This window comes from Ixodes scapularis, unplaced genomic scaffold, assembly GCF_016920785.2.
Source record: "Ixodes scapularis isolate PalLabHiFi unplaced genomic scaffold, ASM1692078v2 PGA_scaffold6__148_contigs__length_123643588, whole genome shotgun sequence".
Lineage (NCBI taxonomy): Eukaryota > Metazoa > Arthropoda > Arachnida > Ixodida > Ixodidae > Ixodes > Ixodes scapularis.
In genome coordinates this window covers 80149289-80168262 of record NW_024609881.1, presented here as the reverse complement: position 1 = coordinate 80168262, position 18974 = coordinate 80149289, and the positions used below count along the sequence as shown (strand labels likewise).

At 44.7% G+C, this 18974-nt stretch overlaps 1 protein-coding gene across 2 annotated transcripts in view; it reads right to left on the bottom strand.

The window, feature by feature from the left end:
• Nucleotides 1-18974, bottom strand: part of LOC8050760 (class A basic helix-loop-helix protein 15) — a 294675-nt gene that overhangs the window by 75592 nt on the left and 200109 nt on the right. For both annotated transcript variants that reach the window (XM_042286137.1, XM_042286138.1), the window contains exon 2: nucleotides 3037-3214. The gene's annotated coding sequence lies outside the window, so the exon portion shown is untranslated. The remainder of the gene's footprint in view (nucleotides 1-3036; nucleotides 3215-18974) is intronic.

Below are 18974 nucleotides of genomic sequence, written 5' to 3'. Positions count from 1 at the left end.
GAAAAAGTACTTACTAAAACTCCCTACTACAGCGCGATGCACGTTAAAGACCCAAGCGTATAGCGGTTGTACTGCCTTCCGGCGGTCTAAATATACATACAACACAGTTCTTCATTAGACCGGCGTGCGGTTGTGCATCACTGCCGCCTCATGCACGTCAAAAGCCTTTATATATATATATATATATATATATATATATATATATATATATATATATATATATATATATGGTGTTTCAGAGAACGCAGACCAAATCGCTCCTCCGAAAACTACTCATCGCAACGAAAAAATGCTTGCGGCGTTTTTGTCCTGAGCCAGGGGCCTACGTTTAGGAAAATTATTGAAGTCCGGGATAATTAAGTTGTGGACTATTTTTGCGTAATTAACTGTTTTAATAATGTGTTTAAGGGCATGGTTTAAATTAGAAAATTGCTCAGCATCATCGAAAAACACTAAATCAACAAACTGCAGAACGACAAAAGGACGCGAAGTATTTTACGGCTTTCTGAAAAACCGCACAAATTCGACGGGTTTTTAAGTTTCGGTTTGCTATCGGAGCGCATCTCGGCCACGGCGGCACCACGCCCCGTGGAGAGATAGTGCAACCAACGTCTGCTGCGCTGTCATCGCGCGACGCAGCAGAGGTTGGTTGCACTCTCTCTCCACGGGGCGCGGTGCCGCCGGGGCCGAGATGCGCTCCAGCAAACCGAAACTTAAAAAAAAAAAAAAAAAAAAAAAACTCGTCGAATTTGTGCGGTTTTTCAGGAAGTCGCAAAATGCTTCGTGGGCCTTCTATCGTTCTGCAATTTGTTAATTTACTGTTTTTGATGATGCAGAGCAATTTTCTAATTGAAACCATGCCCTTAAACCTAACATTAGAAAAGCTAATTACGCAAAAATAATTAACAACTTAATTATCCCGGACTAATATTTTTCCTAAATGGGCCCCTGGCCCAGGACCAAAACGCCACAAGCCTTTTTTCGTTGCGATGAGTTGTTTTCGCAGCAGCGATCTGGCCTGCGTTCTGTGAAACACCCTGCATATACAGGATGTCACAAAAGAAAATTTGCCGTCTTTTTTACCGCAAGAACAAACTAGGTATCGCCGAAGGCTCATTCTCCGCCCAAAGGTAGCGCTAGAGGTCACAACCCGAGGCCAAAGTTTCAGCCCGATCCCATGACTTGATTAAAAGTTATAAGTGATTTTCTGAAAATTTCAATCGGGAAATGGCGACCGACGGAGTTTTCAAACACATGGGGCTCTATGGCGCCAGAAACCGAAAACGGGCAAAAATGGGCTCCATTGTCCCATTGAAATTTTCAGAAAATCACTTCTAACTTTTGATTAAGTTATTGGATCGGGCTGAAACTTTGGCATCTGGTTGTGACCTCTAGCTCTACCTTTGGGAGGAGAATGAGTGTTCGGCGATGCCAAGTTTTTTTTGCGGTAAAAAAGACTGTAAATTTTCTTTTGTGACACCCTGTATATATGTATGGAAACTACGGTCTATCGATATCAGTCGCGTGCCATTTCACGTGAACACGTGACCCCACGGGAGGGGCGCAGTGAAGCGCGGGACGAGTATGTCAGGTGACGCGTTCACAGTGCTGTTTAACTGGTACGGCTCGTACAACTGCCGCTGCCGTCGATCGAATTGAAATCCAAGAATATAGCGAGCGTACTGCACTGGCTAAGTTTCTCATCGACAGCGTGCAACCATGTCGTCAAAACCTCTGGCAGACTTACGTCACACCGTCCGTCGAAACATCCAACGACAAATTCGAATGTAGACACTGACACCTCTTCCTCCCCCTTCCTTGACTCAAGGATCCGCGAGAGCCAATACAGTACTAACTTAAGGAATCTGGTTAAACTTTCCTGTAATAAAGCATAGATGACGCGGGACGGTTGTCTCAACGGCGCCATCTGTGAACAGGAATGCTGATGCCGGGTCGACATGTCGCATGTGCAAGCTGCCAGGTTCTGGACACCAGACTCTAAAATGAAATCTGGAACGTCCGCATCTCCCGCAAAGCACTCGGAAGAACCAGTCGTTGCGATCCACGGAGGAAGCTCGGCAAATAACGAAACCAATAATAAGTTAAAAATAAAACAGACTGCGCTGTGACACTGAGCACGACGTCGTTATACCAACGTGCTCCATGCCACAATGCTGACGGTTTGTTTTAGGTTCAAACATATATGGATCGCAAGTTCGTCTGCCTCTTTTGGTGATGACGTCAAAACGCCGAGCTCTAATTGGCTCTGATTGAAGGAAAGCGGAGAGACCTCGAAGCAAGCTACCTTGAGGTCTACCCGATATCCTTAAATCAGAGCCACGCAGAGCTCGACGTTCTGACGTCAGCGGACGAACGCCCCGCCATTCGCCAAGGTCCCTTCGTCAATCGCAGCGATAGGCTCTTCTAACAAGCGTATGATTGCGAGAGATGCAGACGCTCCATACTTCTTAGAGTGGCACGCGGCATAGTGGCGCGGGGCTCGCCCTTCGGGGTTCGTATCAGCCACTGGCTGTAGATCGACAACGAGATGCTGGAGACTTGCTGCGTTCCGCATTTCTTGCGCTCCTGATGACTCTAGATGTCGTCAGTTCCTTTCAGCAGCGGAAGCGGCTAAAGAACGTCACTTCCGTCTGGCCAAAAAAAGAAAAGAGCTTTGCGCAGAAGAAGCCGAAGACCCGCTTGTCCGTATAATGCCGCGATCACACCGCTCATGGTACGCCGTACGAAGGACAGTATGCCGACAATGTCTGAAACGTGTAACATGCTACGCTTTGAGGCGTTTCCGTAGATAATTCTACCATCATGCCTGCAAGGAAAACACCATGTTTTTTTTGTATCATGTATAAGTAGCGCGACTAACAGCAGGCGGCAAGAAGAGCAGACGGCAAGAAAAGGAGACGACAAGAAAAGCAGACGACAAGAAAAAAAGCAGACGACAAGAAAAGCAGACTGCAAGAAAAAGAAGCAGACCGCCAGAACAGCAGACGACACGAAGAGCATACGGCGAGCACGTACCGAGCAGAAGGAGCAGCGACAGTGGCCTCGGTGTAGTGGGCGTCACGTCATTCCCAGTGGCGACGTCACTGGGGCCTCTGAGTGGCTTCCCGTCCGGATTGGCTCGCCTTCCGGCTTCCTATCCGCACCCGCCGGGGATGACGAGCGTCGGCCGCAACGCCGGTCGGGGCTGCCAGTCCTGCAAAAATGAAAATCACCAGAAAACAATCAGAGATGGTCGTCGTTGTTGTTCCAGAAGTCGAACCAGTATAATTGACACGACCCTGCCGCCTCCCTGACGCCAGGTTCGAATATCAGGTGTGGAACCAACACTTCCTATTGTGATATACATGAATCAGCTTTGTTATTATTAATTTTGTCGTTTCGTGTTAATAAAATACCTTTAATGTGCACGAACAATATTTTCTGTAAAGGAGAGATGTCTTGAACGTACATATATTTTGCCCATAAATTATTGCGAGAATATGATTTTGCTATATTTTATTTCCCTATTTATTCTACAAATTTCTGTTTCGATCGCGAGAAGAAAGGGAAATTCACAAAGCCTAGCGCAGATTACCGGGCTCCGTCACACAAACGTTTACAGCTTTGACGGGCCCAATTTACGTATGTTGACTGAAGGAATACAAATATTATTATTCATATTATTTGTATGACAAAAAAAAAATACTGATCATAGCAGGGCTTGTGGCATTTGTGAATAAAAATGCCTACGAAGGATGACGAAGCAAAACGCGTAAGTGCCCCGTCAGCATTCGGTGTTCAATCAGACACAGCGACAGTCGCAGTTGAAGGTCTCCAGCACGTGTCGTAAGATATCCAGCGCTATCGTCCTCGTTATCCAGCAGGTGTCGGCAGAACGGACAAATTCAAACACGGCTGCACCTGTTCGCCCAAACGCGAGTACGAATTGACGCCCCAACTCCACAAGTGTTTCGCCACGGACGCAAACATGCTGCTCGTGTTCGTAGAAGAATGAAGAATGGTAGGCGCGGATATGACGATATAAACGAAACGTCAGTGCACGCCCGAGCGTTATACAGTTCCAGAGAAAGTGCACGTGTTCCCGTTTATGCGGTGTTCATTAGTTGCTTTTCAACCACACTTTCAGAAGTAAACCTTTCGGCAGGGGAATTCCCACAGGAATAATTCAGCGAATTAAATTATTTTCGCTAGAACATATCCGTAAGCTACAGTTAAAGTAGACATTAAAGTGCGACGTTTAAAGTGCTAGCGATTGAAGACAAACAAGTCTAGTTTCTGGTGCTCATAATTTGCGTCCGGCGACAGGTGAACACCGACGAAGCTATGCCCTTACCCGCAATCTCAGCATATTCAATATCGGGAGAAATCTTTAAAACTTCTAAGAATGCAACTTTACTTCTAGATTAATGTCATGTCTGTACGGGTATCTCTTGACATAACCAAATTACATTTTTCAGGGCAACCACCACACCTACGTTGCTCGGTCCATCAAAAAGCGATTAAGAACCGCTGGAAGTGGAGCGACTAAAAAAAGAAAAAAAAAAGAATATATATATATATATAAACAATCTTTTTTTTTTTTTGGCAGAAAAAAAAAGGGAACAGATATTATTTAAAGCGCGCGGAGCCCGACTGATGAGCGACACGTTTAATGAGGTACTGTTTGTTTAGTGCGACTTGCCGCTTAACGTAAGGGCACCGTTATCAAGAGTAACCGACATAGTAGCGTTTTCTGGACTGGACGCTTGTATGAGGGAGCTAATGACTTGACATCAAGTACACACTCAAAAGTCCGGTGCGTCACCCTTCTCACAAAGCATCCCGCAGAGAGCTCACGCCTGCAATATACGGAGGCACCTCGGGCGAAAACTATGTTTGGATCTTAAAAAGAGCAGTCTGCGCTATGAAAGTGAACGTGACATTTAACGCGCTTACGTCAAGCTCCGTGTCACAAAGCAGACAGCTTTTTTTTTTCCTTCTTTTTCTTTTTGTAAGCTTAAACATATTTTCAGTCTCATAATTCGACCGGTTCTCCACGCAGATTGCAGCCATTGGCTCATCCAAGTAGTAAAGTGCACTTGCCATTTTACAGTCAACGTCTCCGGCTTGGCGTGACGTCAATTGCTATCATGTCGGATTGTAACGTAAACGCGTATTGGGGGGAAAAAAAAAGCATTATTCGCCTGCTTGGGGTGCCAAAAGCTAAAAGGTTCCGTAAGTTCTATCTTGCTCCAGGGCTACTTCTTTTGTAGTTGATCTTCAATCTATTTCTTGAAGTCCAATTCAAATAGGTCAAAATTCGAAGTGGCCACCGGCCGGAAATTGAATGCTCGCTTCGCTGGCTCGCTTGAGAACCTGGAGCCTCTTTGATCTCATGAAAGGCTGGATGAATAGTAAATGATCAGTGGATGTATCCTTCGTAACGGACGGAAGCTTCCGACACCTGGACTTCAGGTTTCGCAATTTTGTAATTTCGAGGTCAGGAGATAAAAAAGTGAAATTCACTTCGTCATCTGTGGTACTCAAAAAAAGAAATCAGCGATTAAATTAGCAGCATCGGTGGTTAGGTGTTAAAGAGCCACAGCTCGGCGCATGTGGAGCGAAAGCTCCATATGCGCAAAGATTCAGTGTTTCCAACTGCCCGTTTCGATCCGGAAAGCATCGTAGCGGCGTGCGGTCGTTTATCACTATACCGCATGATGGAGGTCATCAAAGATCCCAGGCTAGCAAGAAGGGTACTGCACTGGCCGAATTCCTCATCCACGGCGATGACACCAGACACCCACGAGGCCCGACTAACTTCCGACTGTCTAAAAAAAAAAAAAACATACGCGCAACAGCATTCAGAAATAACATCGACCGGTATAAAAGTGTCTGCATAGTAGATAAGCTTTGGATAGGGAAAGCAAAAAGCCCGGAACATTGCAGCCGCTCTTCCAGGTCTGGGACAGGCAACGCCTCATAAATATTATGTTCCAAGGCCACAGTGCTGGATTTTCTACATCATCTACTTGCCGTTCGGGTGGGGCCGGTGTCCTCTTAATTGGACACGAATCCCAGCTCAACGCTGACGCATTCTGCGTCTCAAATATGTCACCCCCACCGCTGGCCTTCGTTAGATGACGTAGACAATCCAGGAACTTTGGCCCTCTTACCTAGGGCGCGACGGGCTGCTCCTCGAGATGGTGGAAAGGTCAGATCCGACCAATCTTGTATACGTTTTTCGAAAAAAAAAAAAAAGTAATGAATTACAATTACAACAACTCTCTGTTAAAAAAAAAGTATTAAAATTAGATTATTCCATTACTGGGAAAAAAATTGACCGTTACTTTAAAAAAAAAAAAGTTACCGTTATTTCTTAAATTATTTCAGGTTTTCAAAACGACAGATTTTTTTCTGTCTGTTTGAAGACCGGTGACGTCGCTGCGTTTTCATAGGAGTTAAGCCTTTTTTTTTTCTCTTTTTACTTTTTCTGCAGGTAAGTTTGATCTTTTCAAATTGTATAGAACAAATGCACCACCTGTGGGCAACGCTGCACAAAATCGTAACGCGATAGGCTAAGAAACCGATTTTGCTGTCGATTTAAAGAGCTTCGACGCTGTTTGAGACACACGGTAGACTCGTCCAACTATAATCTACTTCTCTTATTAATCCACCCATTTTGGTACATCATCCTTCTAACGGCGACTTGGTTCCAGTTGGTATGAGGATTCCTTGGTAGGAAACTTGTAGAAACAAAGCGGGGCGCCGTTAGGAAGGGACGGAAAAATAGTGAACAGTTACAAGTAGTTTCAGTACTTCCAAAAGTAATCAGATTACTCTAGTGATACTACTTTCTAATAAATGTATTCAAACGATTACAAAAATTACCGCAAAAAAGTAGTCGATTACAAGAAATTTAAGTACTTATAATTAGCAGCACAGGCACGTAGCCCGGATTTTGTTTCGGGGGGGGGGGGGGGGGGGGGGGGGGTCGCCCATGACAAAATGCTGTATGAGGGGGAGGAGGAGAGGAGGCCCCAGCAAAATGGAAGATTTCGGGGGGAAGGGGGCCGGGCCCCATGGCCCCCCCCCTGGCCACGTGCCTGGAGCAGCGTACAAGCCTGGTACCGATGGAGGGGGAAAAAAGGGGGGAGGGGGAACCAGAAAAGGAGGCTAGGAAAGGAAAGAAGGCCGTGAAAGTACTCCAGATATTGAATGACAGCTGGCGAGACGCGAGCGCAGCTGTGGGGCCGCTGCTCCCTCGTTCTTCAGGGTGGTTCTTGGAACCCGTTTCTTGTCATCCGAGAGCGCGAAGATCACGACGAACGCTCCGGGCCCCTAATTAAAACACCAACGTCAAGCAGTCGATTAGAGTTGCGGTATCGCAATCGGTGTGCCACGAAAATTCACCGAGACGGCACTTGCCGGACGTTTAACGAAGTTTACGGGAGAATTTTACTCGCGGGAAAAGAAAAGTATTGGGACCGAGTCCAGGCGCCTTAGCCTTCGTGGCTTATGAATTCTTTTATTGTAAACTGCATCCGAAGATAATATATTGTATGAAACCGTGAAGCTGATAGTGCGAATAGACGTGGATGGCATCTCTGTCGTCAACGTGTACGCGACATTCGGAGTATATACATTCCTATTGACGGCTCCTTTAAAACTTTACTAAGAGCATCAATAAGAACTTCATTTGGTGGGATGGTCGTCTGGCACATAATGAGTGAACGCAAGAAACAACAAAACTGAATATCAAGTAGTACATGTCCTCCATGCACCACTGTTGTCATATGTTTGCGATCTCATCGAGCGAACGCCCCTTCGAGAGTAGATGCGGAAAATGGCGTCAATGTCGTTCTGTACGTCGTGAGTTTACACTAAGCGCACTACTAAGCTGAACGCGTTCTTAGCTCCTCCTCTATTTTACTGCGCCCTGCTAATACATACAAGATCTTACGATGCTAAGATATCGTGACAATTGTAGAGAACGTGTAAAATCAGTAATCAGCAAACATTTGTAACTTCCTGATTCTAATAGGGGGGAAGAGATTACAATTACGTAGAACTCTCTCACGTTTTAAAGGCGCGAAAATTCGACAATGTTTACCAACACAAAGTTGGGAACGAAAAATCCCCTCGGATAGAAAGCAGTTCTGATTTGACTTATGTTTTTATTTCTTTTGGTTCTTCACATGGGAGCATGTCGAACTAAAGTGCTACTCTTAAAACTAATTGCCGAAAGCGGGAGAAGAACAGAGCTTAAATATCTTCTTTTTTTAATCATTAAAAAAGATACAAGTTTGACTTTTACCGGCTGATTGGCGTTCGGGAAGACACCATTTTCAAAACAAAAGTCCACATTGTCCGACCACTGCCGTGTTCGAATATCGATTAGATTCTAGTTCAAAGCCTAAAATTAAAAAAAAAGAAAAAAAACTCCAATCGACGTAGCGTCAGAAATAACAATATTAACTAATCTGATCGGTCGCTAACAGCTACCAGGTGTAGGTACAACTCAGTGGGCTTAAAAACGAGAGACACGCGAATGGTCCTGGAACCAAAGTAATAAAAAAGCAACATAACTGCCAATTTAAATGATGTCAAACGTAGAACGAGGACTGACAAGGGTATTTCTAAAGGATTGAAACATAAATCAAGATCATTATCAAAGTTATCTACACCCTTTAGAAATCCGTAGCTCGGCGACTGACGAGGCTGAAACCATGTCTAGAACTAACTAAAGCAGTTAGTTCTCAACACGCTAGGTGGTGCAAGCTACCGCCCGTTATAAAGGGAGCAGAAGTTAGCATCCATTCATCCGTCCATTGCGCACGAAGGTTGCGACTGGATCGCAGTCCGCGCCGAACTGTTACGCAGCGCTTGTGCTTAATACCTGCTAAGGCCCAAACCGATGGCGGACAGGCAATAGAACGCACTTATGGAAAGGGTCTATTCGCAACACGTTTGACGTGATCTTTTCGCCGGTACGCGATGAACAATAGGGACCTTTAGCAAACCGTTACCGCGTTCCACGTACCGCAATACTGGAGTCTTTGAAGCATGCTTTTAAGCGCGCGTCTTGCGCACTTAAAAGCCGTTACCTTTAGCAAACCGTTACCCTGTTCCCTGTTCCGCGCATCGCGGAACAGGGTAACGGTTTGCTAAAGGTAACGGCTAAAAGTCCTTATTATCCGAAAGAGTAAAACCCCCAAAAGGAATTACTTTCGTCATTTCTACGTGACGAATTCAGTACTGTAGTAATACTTTTAAGCACGATTACTACCGTGTCGCAACTTTAAATCAGCTAGACAGAAAAGAACAAAAACTGCAGACCGCATAAGTTTGTTGGCGACGCTTCAATTAAAATGACACGGAAGTTTGTTCGCCCGAATAATTGTGACACGATTGGAAGATGCATAGAGCTTTCATGAAGAAACGTTCGCCCCCCCCCCCCCCCCCCCCCCCCCCCACACACACACACACACACGGGCCTGTTCCGACTACCTGCTACGTCGTGGAAACAGTCGTGCAAAGAAAAAAGAGAGACAACAGACAGGGACGAAGAAGACTCAAACAACACGGACGCGCACTGTGTTCTAACTTCTTTGTTGTATTTTATTTTTGTTTCAGGCTTTATTTTTCCATTTCTTAATATTTTTGCGATCAGGAAGGAACTAGCTCAATTCAATGTTTTATTTCAGAGTATTTGTTAATACTTCTGGGCGTGTTAAAATGACATCGACTAGATTATGCGACTGTTATCAAAGAAAAAAAGAGGGCAGCGATCTTATTAAAATGAAGCTGTACATACGAGAATGTCTTAGAAGTTACGAAACCTATAAAGGAGCAAGAGAAACGAGACCGTCTATCGGATCGTCGCCGTCAGTTTGATTTCGTAACGATCTGGGGATAAATTTTTATACTCTTCGCATACACTGAACCCGATGACGATACCAGCCTTTTGTGTGACCCCCCCCCCCCCCCCCCCCAAAAAAAAAAAAAAAAAGTAACAAAAAAAAAAAAGCTCTCCATAAAAAAAATATATATATATATATTATCTTGATTGAGCCCCACCGAATTCTTAAATTGCCTGTTACAGTGTTCTCGCTGTGAAAGTTACCTTTTCAGAGCAATCGTGTTTTTGCGGCGGCTAATCTAGTCTAATAACGTATTCTCATATAACCTAGTGGCATATTCTGATTTAATCTATCACTATTCGCTATGATCTAACGTCATAGTCTAATCGAACCTAATGACATATTCTAATGTATCTGATTTAATGTCGTATTCTAATCTGATCCATGATATACTGTAATATTCTAAGCTGAACCAACATATATCAATCTAATTGAATGTCATATTCGAATCTAACCTAATTATATATCCTATACTAATTTAATTAGCTATTGTATTCTAAGTTAGTCACATATTCTAACTTAGTCTAATTAGCATATTTTAATATTATCTAATGCAATATTTTACACAGTTGTCCTCGTATACTTAGGTTAAAATCGGCAAGCATTTCGATTTTTTTTCTTTTTTGCCATCTAAGAGTTTTTTTGTCATCTCCTTCATCATTCCAACGCCTCTTGGATCGTAAGGGCGGGCAGCGTCACCTTCTACGTCATCTACAGAAGGCCAGAGCTGGGCACAGAGGGAGACGCGAGTGTCGCTTCTTTGGCGTTCGGCTGGAACTATAAGTGAACCTCACGAATTGAACACGGATCCCAACCGAACGCGGACACAACACTCGTGTTCCAATCTGTACCCGTCATTGGCCTCCGATGGGTGACGTACAAAATGCCGAACGGAGGCCTTGTTATGTAAAATATGACTTTTTTTTTTTTCTATGGTTGCTTTTGTGGGGTAGGGCGAGGGAAAACGGCGAAGGACACGTCACAAAACGAGGAACGCAAACATAAAAAAATAGATTGTATTGTATATTTTCACGCACAATATAGCCGGGAAACTGAAGGGCTGTATGGGTAGCGTGACGTCAATTTCCCCCCACCTAAATGCAGCGGGGGACACTGGATCGGTGTCTGGGTCGCAAGACTCGAATTTCCCCGCTAAATTTAGCGGGTAAGGGACTTGGTCACGTGACGTCGATTTCCCACTACAATTTAGCGGGGAAACTCAATCGATGTTTCGGCAACGAGACGCAAATTTTTCCCGCTAAATTTAGCGAGGAAACTGAGTTGGCGTATAAGGTCACGTGCCGCCAATTTCGCCGAGGTGAACACGTTATGCGACGTCACATGTCGCCCCTTTCCCCGCTAAATTTAGCGGAAAATGGACGGACGAACGGACAAAACGTTGGGATTGCGGGGGGGGGGGGGGGGGGCAGTCTTAAAAAGCTGTTTTAATAAGCATCGCCCTGCGTTCCCTAAGCTGTCAAATTACCTCCCGACCACCCTCGGCACGTGGTGTGACATTTGAGGTATATGCACGACATATTGGATTTAATTTTGATAGTCAAATGTATAAAAGTAACTAAACGCCACGATTAAAATGCCTCGAAGCAAATTACGTTTAGCTCAGAATTTTTGTATATTTGTTCGCGTGTCTTTGTTTTGCGAAGTGATAAATGATGCTCATAACGGATTAAAAATACGCGTAAATTATATGGAAAAAATGGCGTTATTTGATTCATCATAAAGTAATATATACACGTATATGATGCCCGTTTTATGTTTATTATATTTTCGCACGCTATTGGCGACAAAAAACTCTAAAAAGCCAACTATTGAAGAAAAAAAAAGTTCCAATATTACAATATTTGGACGTATTTACGTGGAATACTTCCGACTGCAACGGAATAGCGAAACAGCAGACCGCAAGCAGCGAAATATCTAAGGGAACGATACACAAAAATTGACGACCGCTCTCGCCTCCATACAAAACGGCAACACAAAAGAGACTAGATTGGAACTATACAAAATAATCTACAGGCAGCAAATCCACGTTCAAGTAGCAAAAAAAAAAAAAAAAAAAAAAGATAGGCGCGCTGCGTTCTTTTTTTTTTTTTTTCTTTTTTCTTTTGTTTTTGACGACGCGGGGATCGAGGTAATACGTTGTTTGTAGGCGGCGTCATTTATTACATGCCACGAGATCAGCACAACTCGGTTGAATCTTTTTATGTAAATCTTAACGGAATCTATTTCATGTGCACCAAGAAAAAAAAAAGATTTCATATACGTTAGCCGTTCACTTTTCCCCGTTAACAAATGCGTTAGAGTAATACACATGCCTCGAAAGAAATGACAACAAAATCAAGGTGTGCGATGTCGCGCATTAAAAGCAAGGATCGCATTTGAGGCAAAATCAAGGAAGGTGCAACACTCCGTGCGACGCGACTGGCGCGCAACCGCGCGGCCGGTAGCGAAGGTGGGCAGTGAGAACCCCGGAGAAAACGAAACCGAAACCACGCCGCGTACCTTGGTACGCATATTGAAGTCGAAGTGGTGCGGTTGCGCTGGGTTCACAGCATGAAGTGCTGCCTGTGCTGCGTCATTAAGTGCTTCAATAGTTATGCGTCGTATCTCGTGGAGACAAAGTTTCACAGTTTTTCACCTCGCCGATGTTTTGTGGGACAGCGACAACGATGGAGCCGTGCCGTACGACGCGAGAAATTTAGTCTCCCGATCATGTCTGCCACTGTGTCATCACGGCTGACATATTCTACAGTGCCGCTTTGCGCTCTGCGTTTGTTTTCGTACCAGTAACGCCTACATGTGTAAGCGCCGATAGAACGAACTGAAATGCCATCCCACACTCGCGGTTATGAAATGCCAATTTCGTTGGAGGAATGCCCTCCAAAGAAGTTTCGTCCCCATCGTACGTGTCATTGATATTTCCGGACAAGTATGGCGTCCAATCTGTACTTCACGAAGAAAGATTCGAATGGTAAAAAAAGTGACAAATATAAATCTAAAGAAAACAACAATGAAACTCGGATTCACTGGAGAATCGACGATTGAGTATGGAAGTTTATGTGGTGTGCTTTCTTTCTCGATCAGCCTCCTTTTGGATGTGAAAACGCTGACACCCTGAGTTCTGTAGACAACAATTTGTTTCTCGGCTTTAGAGCCACCTATCGCAAAGTGGTTCGAACTGGAAGTACTGTCCACTGGTCCCTTCCTGCCTGTAAAGTGTGCACCTCCCACGATGAGTGGTATTATCTTGACAGCCTTTGACGGTCAAAACTTGTTCCCATTTAGTTACGCCGCCCAAACTAAATTTCCACCTGGTTTCGCTATGCCAGCTCTTTTTGTTATAATAATGTTGTGCCAATTGACGGTCATGTCAAAGTACCCGTGCGCCGAAAATCAGCACATCGTACGACAGGTTATTACACAACAGCTGACCGCAAAAGCCCTTGGCGGCCAAACCGTGTGTTGGCCGACAGCTTTACTTTCTCGGCTTTGGAAGCACCTTCCGTAAAGTTGTTTCAATAGGAAGTACAGTCCACCAGTCCCTTCCTACCTGTAAAGTCTCCACCTCCCACAATCAGTGGTATTCTCTTGACAGCCTTCTCATGGTCAAAACCGGTTCCCTTTGAGTTACGCCGCCCAAACCAAATTTTCACCTGGTTTCCCTATGCCACCTTTTTCTTTTTGTATAATAAGTGCTGTGTCATGTTACTGTCAAGTCCAAGCACCTGTCTGCCCAAGTCTGCACTTTGCACAGCCCGCTATAACACAACATTTTGGGTCCAATATTGGATATCCCGTACAGCTTTATTTCTTTATTCGTTAGAAACATAACTTTCACACCTGCTGTCTTAAAGAAACCTGGCACTCTTGGTGCACAAACTTAGTGAACATCTCACTCGCCTCCAAATATCATCGTTCCAGCAGTCCTAGGTTTACAGCGACGAGCGAAATAAATTTCCCACTCAGAGCAATTATGGTGGCGGCCGTCTTGTTTTTCGGAAAATTGCTCCAACTCCTTTTTCGGCCGCAACTAGAGAAATTACCCCTAATAACGACTCAAACTCAATATATAAGAAGTGGAGAACAGCTAAATGCCCTTCTGCCCCAGCACTCATGCAACGTCACCCTCAACTTATCGGCTCAAAAAGCAAACGTTTCGTCCGCGCGCGCTTCCGCCGCCACAGTTTGGCATGCGAAAAGGCGCCGCAGGCTGCTGAACGCGCCTCACAGTCGAACGCCAGCTCCTCCGCTAGCGGCGCTGCGCGCGTTTTTCAAAGCGCCCCCTATAGTTCCCGCACGGAGTGTATACTATGCTCTATTTTACCCTATGATGTACCGCAGGAAAGGCTACAAGCACGAGCTCCTTGCTTTAGCGCGCATCTCGGCGGCACGACCGAGCTCTCGTGCATTAAGGGCAGCTGCCAATGCTATGAGCTCGTGCTTCTAGCCTTCGCTGCGGTACATCAGGTGAAACGGACTACAGGAATAACCCTACATTTGCAGCTACGTATACACGGTTGTGAAACTCATTTGTTTTCGCCACGTGCGATCATACAATCGTGTCATTTTGGACACCGACACGATGTTTACAAACGAGCCCGTGTATGCCCACACCGGGTGAGGGTGTTTGCGCGTGCGCACAAACCAGATTCGCCCGAGGCGAATCGTGCGCGCGAGTGCAATGCCGACAGTGGCGCCTCCACCGTGGCGTGACCTCAACAGAGTTGAGCCCTATAGACGCTTTACAGCGGCCGTGCATAGGCGCCGCCATAACCGACCTTCAGTTTTTGTTTCCTCTTCTTGCGTCCGCAATTCACTTCATCATTGCCACAGAAGAACAGGTTATTGCTACTTTAGCTGCTACTGTGTCCTTCTCCTCAGCATAAAGCGCCGTTCACACTCTTCCGACTGAGTTTGACCGAGAGAGACCAGACCGGTTTTTGAGCCTTTTGCGACTTCTTAGGACCACATTCGATGCAACGGAGCTGGTCCTAAGAGATCACAAGAGGCTTAAAAACCGGTCTGGTCTCTTTCGGTCTTACTCGGTCGCAAGGGTGTGAACGGGCCTTAAACCGTTGTGGGGCTCGTCAAAGCCTGCTTCAGTGGCTCGGCATCTCGGTAAGACAAGAGAAGGTAGGCTATGGCGGCTGTAAACTTGCGCGTGTGCAAAGCGTTTATATAAGATTTGACACTCTTAAAAAATCGGGAGCGTCCACTTTCTCGCAAAATACTTAAAAAAAACAACAAAAAAACGCTGCCATATAACAAGACTAAACATGTGTTTAGATTTTGTTTTTATAAAGAAACTGAGCTGTAACATCGAGAAGAACGTGCCACGTACCTACGCCATCCTAAAAAAATGGGGTGTGTTTAAGTTTATGGTCTGCCTCAACAGGCGACGAGTCTCCAAAGCTGTAGATGAGAAATTTAGCCAGTGCGGTACAACCGCTAAACTGGGGTCTTTAACGTGCACCACGCAGTAGTGATACACGACGGCACGCCGATGAGTATCGATCGCACGATGCTCATCCAGAACGAAAAGGGTAGGGGTAGGGGATTGAACACAGGTTCCTTGGTTCTGCAGCGCGAGCTTTAGCTCCACGTGCTCCGAGGTGGTATGCGCTAGCACACTCGGCCCCACCATGCTAAGTTTCGGCCCCGCCATGCTAAGTTTCAAAGCGCAGACAGACTGCTTCCTTAGGTCTAGACACAACTGATTGCAGCGGCTGGCTCTGTCAACTTTGTCTTGCAGGAATACACTCTAAAAAAAATCCGTTCTTGAAAGGTTCTTCGCCGCCCCAAGAACTCTTTTTCCTCGTGAAGAACTGTTTTCGCTCAAACAGTGTCGCCCCCTGGCGCAGCAGAAAGGCGACCGGGCGATGAAGAACGTTTGCCTGGAAAAAAAGTTCTTCATAACGTTTTTTTGTTGTTTTTTTTCTTTCTTTTTTGTTTTCGAAGAAACGGTTGCGCGCGAAGGAGTGCCGGTGGTGCCGCTGCGCCGCGCCGTTTGCCTGCGTGAGATTTTGTAAATTCGAAAGTAACGGCGGCCAACAATTCGGGGTTCGCTGTTTACTGTTTCGACCTGGTTCTGTCGGCGGCATTCAATGGATGGGTTCACGGTGCGAGAACATACAGATGTGTGTAGATGGAAGCTCCAGGGGGTGTCAGATTGGTTGACAAAGCAAAACCTTCTAGACTTCGCCCAGAGATTCGAAGGTAAGCAGAATGCTCCGTCCTCTTTGTTTGTGTTCGTTGGCGGCGTCGGTTTCGTCTCGCGTTTTCAGTTTCCAAGTTGAGGGTAACGCCGGTAACGGTGGCTGATCGGGGTCTCGATGGCGCTATCCTTCCATACTTCCATGTGCACGGGAATATTTTTTTTATGAAACTTGTAGTGCAGTGTGGATATTTGGACATGTTTTGTGAGCGACGAACTGCTTCCGGGTCTTTCGGCGATTGGTGAGATTTGTCGTCGTTTGTGCGATTTCAGCATGAGCGGATACGAGTGTTAAAAGTTTTCGCAGTGCTACCACATAGGGAGTCATCTGACAAATCATGTCCAGATAGCTCATGGTGACCCGGACTTTAATTCTGTTTACAAGTTGGGTGAGTACTCTCCGTCTGGACGATATTTTATTGCATTTGAGAGCTTCAGGAAGCACACGAGACGTAAACATGTCGAGGGAGGATCTGGGGAACCAGAAAATGGAAGCAGTGTGGGTGTGATGCATGCCACTGCTTTATGGTTGTCCCCCTCCCCCCCCCCCCCCCCCTCTTCACTCTCTTTATACTATATTTGTGTACACCATCGGAATAAAAGGGTAGAAAAATGTGGTATAACTTCTGTCATTAAAATATTTAACATATATGTATCATATAAACTGTATGTGCAATATTTTATCTCCTTTTATGCAGAAGAGGTTGATGGGAAGACGTTACTAAACTTGTCAGTGTGGATGATTGAGCAGTTGCTCCCTGCTATGAAACTGCGAGTCAAACTGCTAAAACTGATTGAACAGCTAAAAGGAGACATAAAAGAAAGGTGAGGCACATTACTCAATTCGAAATTTGCGTTCCATTTGTGAAATTCGAGATGCACTAATTACATTGTTATTTTTCAGCTTGCCTGGACCCTCCAATGTGCCTCGTGCTAGTAACACAGCAGCCTCAGTTTGGTCTACAGAGGTTGTAAGGATGTATGGCCACAGATATATACTCTCCCATAATTTCCCTCCCTACTGTTACAGAGGCTGTGTGAAAAGAGTGAACTGTTCCTTCAACCAGAACGAAATGAAGCACGAACAAAGTTGGTCGCTGCGTTGGCAGACGACATTCTGAGCAAAACTCCGAAAGCAGCAGCATTTGAAGTCCTCACTTATATATCTTAAAGTAGAGGCTAACATTTGTTGTTTTTTCTTTCCAGAACGCCAAGTCGGTCTTAGCTAGATGATGTCATGCGTGCTCTCCAAGCGGCATACCCCTTCCTGGCCGACTCCACTGGACGCTGCGTAAGATTTACAAGAACTTGTTTTCATTCTGACAATTGAAAGGCTTGTATCGAAGTTCATTCTCTGCATTGTAACAGGCTTGCTACTCGTCAGTCTCACTGTAGGATTCACTGCGGCACAGCCTTATTAACAAAATGAAAAAGGAAAAGTTGCTTCTTATGCATCTGCCAGAAGTTCAGCAAAACAAGGAAAACTATGGCAAAGGTGGTGGACGAAAGCGAAAGGAAAAACGCCAACGCAGTGACTGTATTCAAAAATAAAAAAGGACCATGGTAAGTTTGTTATAATCTGGTTCAGACACAGTTAAAGGAAATAAAACTAACCTGGAAGCGGGAACTGTTCTTAAATAGTTATTCAGCTAAATGTAGTTATGTAATTGCTGCACCATATGCTTCAAAGTGCTTAGCCTGTTACCTTTTGCCAAAATGAGAGGAATCTTTATACAGTTTTCATTTGCCCGTCCAGAGGAATGGTTAGAAGCTTGGGAATGACCTTACCAAATTCGGCTTGATTGTTTTTAAAAGGCATATTTGTTGTTCGCATGCAGATTCTTGTTATGAAGTCTTAAATATACGACATTGATATTCACAATCAAATGACGAAATCTTTGTTTTATTATAACCTTTAGAACTGTAACAAAACATCACTTTGAGTACTCAAAATGTTTCTATTTTTACATTATTTTATTTTAGTGGTACGTACTGTTTGCTTTACTTTTGATTCCGTACCTAACATCACTATTCACAGAAGTTTATACTATCCATCATCACTCAGACTGTTGTTGCCATGTCTGGTGCTTCTATGTGCAACTAAGCAGATAGTGCTTTGTTCGAGAGAATCAAACTCGTCAAGCAATTGATGTTAACAAAAGGTTGCACAGGAGTGGGAGGGCAAAGTAGATAGTGTTTTAGTTGAGCATGCCAACACATTAACCGTATGATAATATTCACAGTGGTAAGAATAAAGACGAAGTTTTTGCTTACATGCCAATACATCTTTTAGCAGCTCCTAAACGTACTTTTGGCTACTCCTAAATGGACTTCTGACTACTGCAACAGGTGCTCCAAAGTGACTTGAACGAATCACATTGCTGTAAATGTAATCTGTAAAAGTCACAGTTGCATGGCTTGTCAGATATATCAAATACTCTCTGGTTGTCTCTCGGTTAAATCTCTTTTGTTGCATTGAACTGCCTTATTATAGCTAAAATATAGAGTACATATAACTTGATCTATTTGGAACCGTGCACCCACTGTTTAAATTACAATTTTTTACATAACATAAAATAAGGCTTGCTGGAGTTCGTCTGGTACACAACTTTGTTCTTCAAATCCCATATTCTGTGCATGGCACTGACTTTTTTTTTTTCAGGTTCCACATCATGACGTAGAAGGTACCGACAACTGTGCAGACCACGTAGAGATTATGGCTGCTGAATGCTCCAAGGCTGCAACAGATGTGAAGCTCTTACTTCAAATAATGGCACAGACGTAACAGGCAAGGAGGGTAGACATCGCTGGCAAGACCA